The sequence below is a fragment of the Bremia lactucae genome, linkage group LG2, assembly GCF_004359215.1.
Source record: "Bremia lactucae strain SF5 linkage group LG2, whole genome shotgun sequence".
Taxonomy (NCBI): domain Eukaryota; phylum Oomycota; class Peronosporomycetes; order Peronosporales; family Peronosporaceae; genus Bremia; species Bremia lactucae.
Genome location: NC_090611.1, coordinates 4,818,350 through 4,825,240, shown reverse-complemented (window position 1 = coordinate 4,825,240; position 6,891 = coordinate 4,818,350).

Here is a 6,891-nt window from a genome sequence, read left to right as displayed (position 1 = left end):
AGCCCTGCCACCTCCCGATGATGTTCGGAGAGGTGGGGAAAATGAGCCCAATCAATATTGAGGCTCATCCTCACGTACACACGCAGAGATGCGGGTCGTGGGAAGGATTTCAAGTGCTACCAAGTGTAGGCGGGCACGTCGTAATGCGGCCACGCTCTACTTAGACACACACCCTAGCACAGCGAGGAAGTGGTTTAACCTGCTTTTCTTGCGTGCAGTGAGGTAGTTGCGGTGGGCGCGTTAGCGACCTCACCCAACGACTAAGTTCTCTGGTTAAGTGTCGTCACGGGAGCGGTAATCCGGCTTCTCGTGCGCACTTACCAAAGTTTTCAGACGAATTTATATTTAATAGAATTAAATATAAATACCTATTTTTACCAATCAAAATGTCATATCTATAGATAACATCTAATATGTATTGCGAGCGTATCTTTCTAGATACCTCGCGTAACGTATGACGCTAGGCGTCATCCTTCCTAATGTGAATGCACCCACGTGCATCAGATACACAAGGGTTGGTCACAAATGTAAACTACACCCGAGTGCTGGGTCTAACTACTTAAATTTAGGAATTGACCATCGCCTTAAGTACACTTGGTGTACTTAACGGGGACTGTGTAACATTACGGCAACTTTAGCCCGTTACACTTACGAAATTTTATTCCGAAAATCTAGAGCATGTCTGCAATCAGTTTGAATATAAACTGACCAAATGTAGAATATTGCCGCACTGATCTGCTGCATCTGGCCATCATGGATGAATTGTCTTATCGTACGTTGCAACATGATATGTGCGATACCATTTATTTTTGGAGCAAACAAAAGTAAGCCATTAATGATAAATTCTATCTCTGCCAGAACAAATAATCTGATCCGCATGCATACATCCACATCGTCGGCGATATACTCGCCAATGCGTACGTCGCAGTACCTCTCGTTTTTCAACACTTTATCACCATTGCAATTGAAAGCTTGATTATCGCGAGTATAAGCCCCCCCCCCACCAGAACCACTCAAAAGCTTAAACTGAAAAGAATAGTTAGGTCACTAATGAAAAGTCGACGCGAATGTCATCGTGGCAATTAGAATTGTTGCAGCTTTATAGAGTAGAATTTCGACAATCCATCCTCATCGTGCAAAATTAATGGTACTTGTAATTTTAGAAGTTTCTAAGGATTATTTTCTTAATCATGTATTGTAGGCGGGCACGTCGTAATGCGGCCACGCTCTACTTAGACACACACCCTACCACAGCGAGGAAGCGGTTTAACCAGCTTCTCTTGCGCTCAGTGAGGAATTTGCGGTGGGCGCATTAGCGACCTCACCCAACGCACTAAGTACTCTGGTTAAGTGTCGTCACGGGAGCGGTAATCCGGCTCCTCGTGCGCACTTACCAAAGTTTTCAGACTAATTTATATTTAATCGTATTAAATATAAATACCTATTTTTACCAATCAAAATGTCATATCTAATGATAACATCTAATATGTATTGCGAGCGTATCTTTATAGATGCCTCGCGTAACGGATGACACAAGCCGTCATCCAGATGACGCTGGGCGTCATCCCTCCTAATGTGAATGCACCCATGTGCATCACATCCACAAGGGTTGGTCACATATGTGCACCACACCCGAGTGTTGGGTCTAATTACTTAAACTTAGTAATTGGCCATCCCCTTAAGTACACCAAGTGTACTTAATGGGGACTGTGTAACATTACGGCAACTTTAGCCCGTTACACTTACGAAATTTTATTCCGAAAATCTAGAGCATGTCTGCAATCAGTTTGAATACAAACTGACCAAATGTAAAATATTGCCGCACTCATCTGCTGCATCTGGCCATCATGGATGAATTGTCTTATCCTACATTGCAACATGATATGTGCGATACCATTTATTTATGGAGCAAACAAAAGTAAGCCATTAATGATAAATTCTATCTCTGCCAGAACAAATAATCTGACCCGCATGCATACATCCACATCGTCGGCGACATACTCGCCAATGTGTACGTCGCAGCGCCTTTCGTTTTTCAACACTTTATCACCATTGGAATTGAAAGCTTGATTATCGCGAGTATAAGCCCCCCCACCAGAACCACTCGAAAGCTCAAACTGAAAAGAATAGTTAGGTCACTAATGAAAAGTGGACGCGAATGTCATCGTGGCAATTAGAATTGTTGCAGCTTTATAGAGTACAATTTCGACAATCCATCCTCATCGTGCAAAATTAATGGTACTTGTAATTTTAGAAGTTTCTAAGAATTATTTTCTTAATCATGTATTGTAGGCGGGCACGTCGTAATGCGGCCACGCTCTACTTAGACACACACCCTACCACAGCGAGGAAGCGGTTTAACCAGCTTTTCTTGCGTGCAGTGAGGTAGTTGCGGTGGGCGCGTTAGCGACCTCACCCAACGACTACGTTCTCTGATAAGTGTCGTCACGGGAGCGGTAATCCGGCTCCTCGTGCGCACTTACCAAAGTTTTCAGACTAATTCATATTTAATCGTATTAAATATAAATACCTATTTTTACTAATCAAAATGTCATATCTAAAGATAACATCTAATATGTATTGCGAGCGTATCCTTCTAGATACCTCGCGTAACGAATGACGCTAGGCGTCATCCTTCCTAATGTGAATGCACCCACGTGCATCAGATACACAAGGGCCTCAACTGTAAATGTGAAGACACTTGAGGGAAAAGAGGGAGAAAATCTCCCTTTTTTGGATTAAGCAGATGGAAATGTCCATTGATTCCGCCTTGTTCTTAACATAACGGCCAAAGGCGGCTATGGCTATATCCAAACTAGAAGGTAGAGCCATGGGTGGGCACTATCGTGCAGCACGTCCATGTACGACGCTTTTCCCTCATGGGATTTGCTGAAGCAGCAAATGACCAGCATGTTTGCACCGCCTGATCAGGCTTTTCGCATGCGAGCACGGCTCCTAGCGACTCGACAGGGTAAAGCCTAGGGGACTTTGTCCAGGAGTTGAGAACTCTCATTGCATCTATGCATCAAGACCCGGTGCAAGAAGCAATTGTAGTAACCATCTTTATGGGGGTCCCAATGAGGGCGTTGCCCGGACAATATTGTTCCGATCTCATCCGGCTACGTTCGAAGAGGCAGTTGCCATAGCGCTACGCGCCGAGTTTGACTTTAAGTCTGCTTGCGTTAGCACGCCTGTCTACTAAACAAGCTCTTCAAGCACATGGGTTCCGTCTAATAGAGCGGAACCTATGGATTTAAGCCTCGTTGAGGAAGGAGAAGAGGCTCTTCAAGCTGTGGAACAGCATAAGACCATTCGTAGATGGTATATGTGCGGAAGCACGGAACATTTACGCCCTGCCTGCCCTCTTCGAAATTCGCGTAAAGCTCGAAAGAGCTCCAACTCCGACCTATACCAGAGATCTGGTACGGTGTGGGAAAACGTCGATACCCAGTAGGTGCGGGGCGCCCAACTGGGGAAGACCTAGGCTCTGTTGAACCTCTAGGAGGTGAGAATAAACAGAACCTAGCCCCAATTAGCTCGGTGCTCAATGGCACGGGGCGAGAGTAGAAGCCTGGCTTGCTAGTCGCTCAAGCGACTGTAAAGGGCTTTGTTAAGCCGTGGTCAATTTTAATTGACTCAGGAGCGTCTTGCAATTATGCTCGCCGCCTTTCCCTTGAAGGAAGTCAACAACGCGTTGAGGCGCTTAGAGCGCATGAAGGTGACACAATCACTGCTCGCTTAGCGACTGGGACTCGTGTCACTGTTCCCAAAGTTCCATTGAGCTTAGGTATAAAGTTTCTGGACTTTGACAGTATGGAACGCTGTCTCGTCCTTGATTTGGATTCGAGATATGATCTCATCCTTGGTATGGCCTGGTTAGATCACCATGAGCCATGGATCGATTGGATGTCTAAGACCTTAGGCGCCACGCGCAATGTTCCTAGCGAATTTTGGAGAGTCATGAACCCACCTTTGCTAGGCAACAAAAGCGCTATTGGCGCGGATCATTGAATGAGTCTATCAGTGTTTTAGACATTGACATGTCTAAGTTAATAAAATGTTAAAAACATTAATTCTGAGTCCGACTCAGCAGAAATAAGTGGAACGGCACGTACTCCGTCGAGTGACACTCGTTATAATAACGATTCAATAAATGCTGAAAGCATTGTTGGCCTAAGGCCGAATCATCAAGGGTGCAATATCCCTGAGATACGTGGAGTGGCTTGTCTAAGTCCACCGAGTGTGGTCGGCCGAGGTGGCACCATACTGAGTGTCAATAGTGACACTATTGGCGGTTCGCCAGGGCATTTTTGGGTCAAACCCTCCTAATGCACATGAAGCGAAACGTAAACGTTCGCTGGTAAGGAAGTTGAGTTACCTAACTCCTTGTCGGATGCCAAATTAGACACAATGTCTTGTATAGAACCAATACACGCTGAAAAACCCGGGGGCGTGAATGTCCCAGCTTCTAAGAGGCGTATTGTCTCCACTCCAAGACACGATGGACACGAAGCGTGTATACCCTCAATAAGTGATACAAGTGAGCAAGTACATACGCTTGTAAATTGCGTAACCGGTAACATTGAGGGGAAAGTTAGAGCCTTGCGGCAATCCCTTCGTTACATGCTCTTTTAGAGCTAGACAAAATGTCTATTGATGAGTGCGGTCGAGCCTTAAAAGCTGGTGACTTATCTGAATAGGTGGCCATTCGACCTATGGTTGAACCCATCGTCACTTCTAGACGAAGCTGTCCTGGATGACACAAAAGCTGCACTTAGTGCGCAAAATGGGTCATCGATCCTTAAAGATTCTACGGATCCCTTTTTTTCTTAATTAAGGAATTCCAAGATGTGGTATGTAATAACGCACCATCTGTTTTACCTGTTCGTCATGAAATTGACTTGGTTCCGGGAACCAAATACCGTGTCACAAGACAATGGCCTTCACCAAAGGAGCAGTGTGACGTCATTGACGATTTCTTCCGTGCTAAGCACGAGGCTGGAATGGTACGTGAGAGCAATCTCCTCATTCGACACCGACATAAATGGTTTATTCTTCCAGCAACTTTATGCTTTTACATTAAAATTGGAAAACGTACACCGGTAATAACCGCGTCGCACCGAAAACAGAATGACGACCAAGATTTTGTGTCAAAAGCCAAATGGTAAATGGTGCATTGTACATTCTTATAATAAGCTTAATGCTATCACTATACCAGCACAACCCTCATTCGTAGAAAGGATGTTCTTCAGAATAATATGGTGGGATGTACAATGTACAATGCATTGGACTTAGTCGATGATTACTACCAATTGCTCATGCGAGCTAGCGATATCCCGCTTACAGCCCAAGCGGCATGTTATGGGAGTGACTGGATATGCCACAAGGGCTTTCCAACGCCCCGGCAACATTTTGTCGTGAAGTGACGCAACTGTTTCGGCCTCATCTAGGTTATGCACAGACTTATTTCGATGACATTTTGGTCCATAGTCGTGCGGAGCAGGGTCGGTCGGATATGGAAAACCATTTGGACCATTTGCGAGCAGCGCTCGAGTGCATGCGCACAAACAAATAGTATGCCGATGCATCTAAATGCATTTTTGGCGCAGACAAATTCCTTTTTTAGGATGCTTCATCGGAAAGCGAGGCCTTAGAGCGGATCCCGCTAAGGTAAAGCCATATTAGATTGGCCGGTTCCTAAAACCCAAAAGGATTTGCGTAAGTGGTTGAGTCTCGCCAATTATTTGCACAAATATAGCGAAAATTACGCTGATATGGCTAGGCCATTATCTATTCTCCTAAAAAGGATACATAATGGCCCTGGACTAGTACCGAAAATAATGCATTTCGAGCAGTTAAGGATAGTCTTATCCATGCCCCGATTCTGGCACTGCCAAACCCAAATTGGCCTTTCAGTGTCGTCTGTGACGCATCAGATTTTGCCATTGGCAGTGCTATGTTACAAACAGATGTTAATGGGCATGAACGTGTTATTGCGTTTGAGTCTAGACAGCTTAAAGCTGCGGAAAAGAGCTACCCAGTTCATGAAAAAGATTTACTTGCTATGAAGTATGCTCTCGTCAAATTCAGAGTTCATCTGCTCGGCTCTAAGCCGTTTGTGATTTATACAGATCACGCGTCATTACGCACGACGACTAAGTCGCCCCATCTCTCACAGAGAATGGCCCGATGGCTATTCTTTTTTGCGGAATACAACTTCGAGGTGAAGTATAACCCGGCAAGCAAAATGCTTTGGCCGATGCGTTATCACGCAGGCCAGATTATTAGCTTTCTCATTTAACGACAATCTCGTCACCTATTCCTGAATTAATCCGATCGGCTTACGCCAAGGATGAACAATGTGTAGCTCTGCTACGAGCTTTATAGAACTCGGATTCAGGTATTAAATTACTGGCACGTTTGCGTGCAAGGTTACATCGATTTTCTATCGATAACAACCTGTTGCTTTATTGCACCGGGAATGTCTCGTCATCAAGCCAAACTCATGCGAAAAAAACGGGAAGAAGCTACGTGTAACGGGGTGTATCGTTACATGAAATTAGCACTAAAAAGATTGTTAATTAATATAATCTAAAAGGTAGATGATATTTGAAGGATATTACTTTATATAGTAATGTTCAGAATTCTTATCCATAAATAGGTATAGACCATTATACCTATTTATTCCGCAGACTTATCAGCTGTAGAGATAAACAAAGAGAGATAGAGATAAGATAAAGATAAGAATTCTATTACATGTTTAGTATTAGACTATAATTAAGTTAGTATTTACAAGATAGAAAGAGAGACACTTAATTATATTAATACAGTTTTCATTTACCCTCTTTAAGCTAGTTACCTTAAAGAGAAGTCTTCCTCTGCACGTACTAG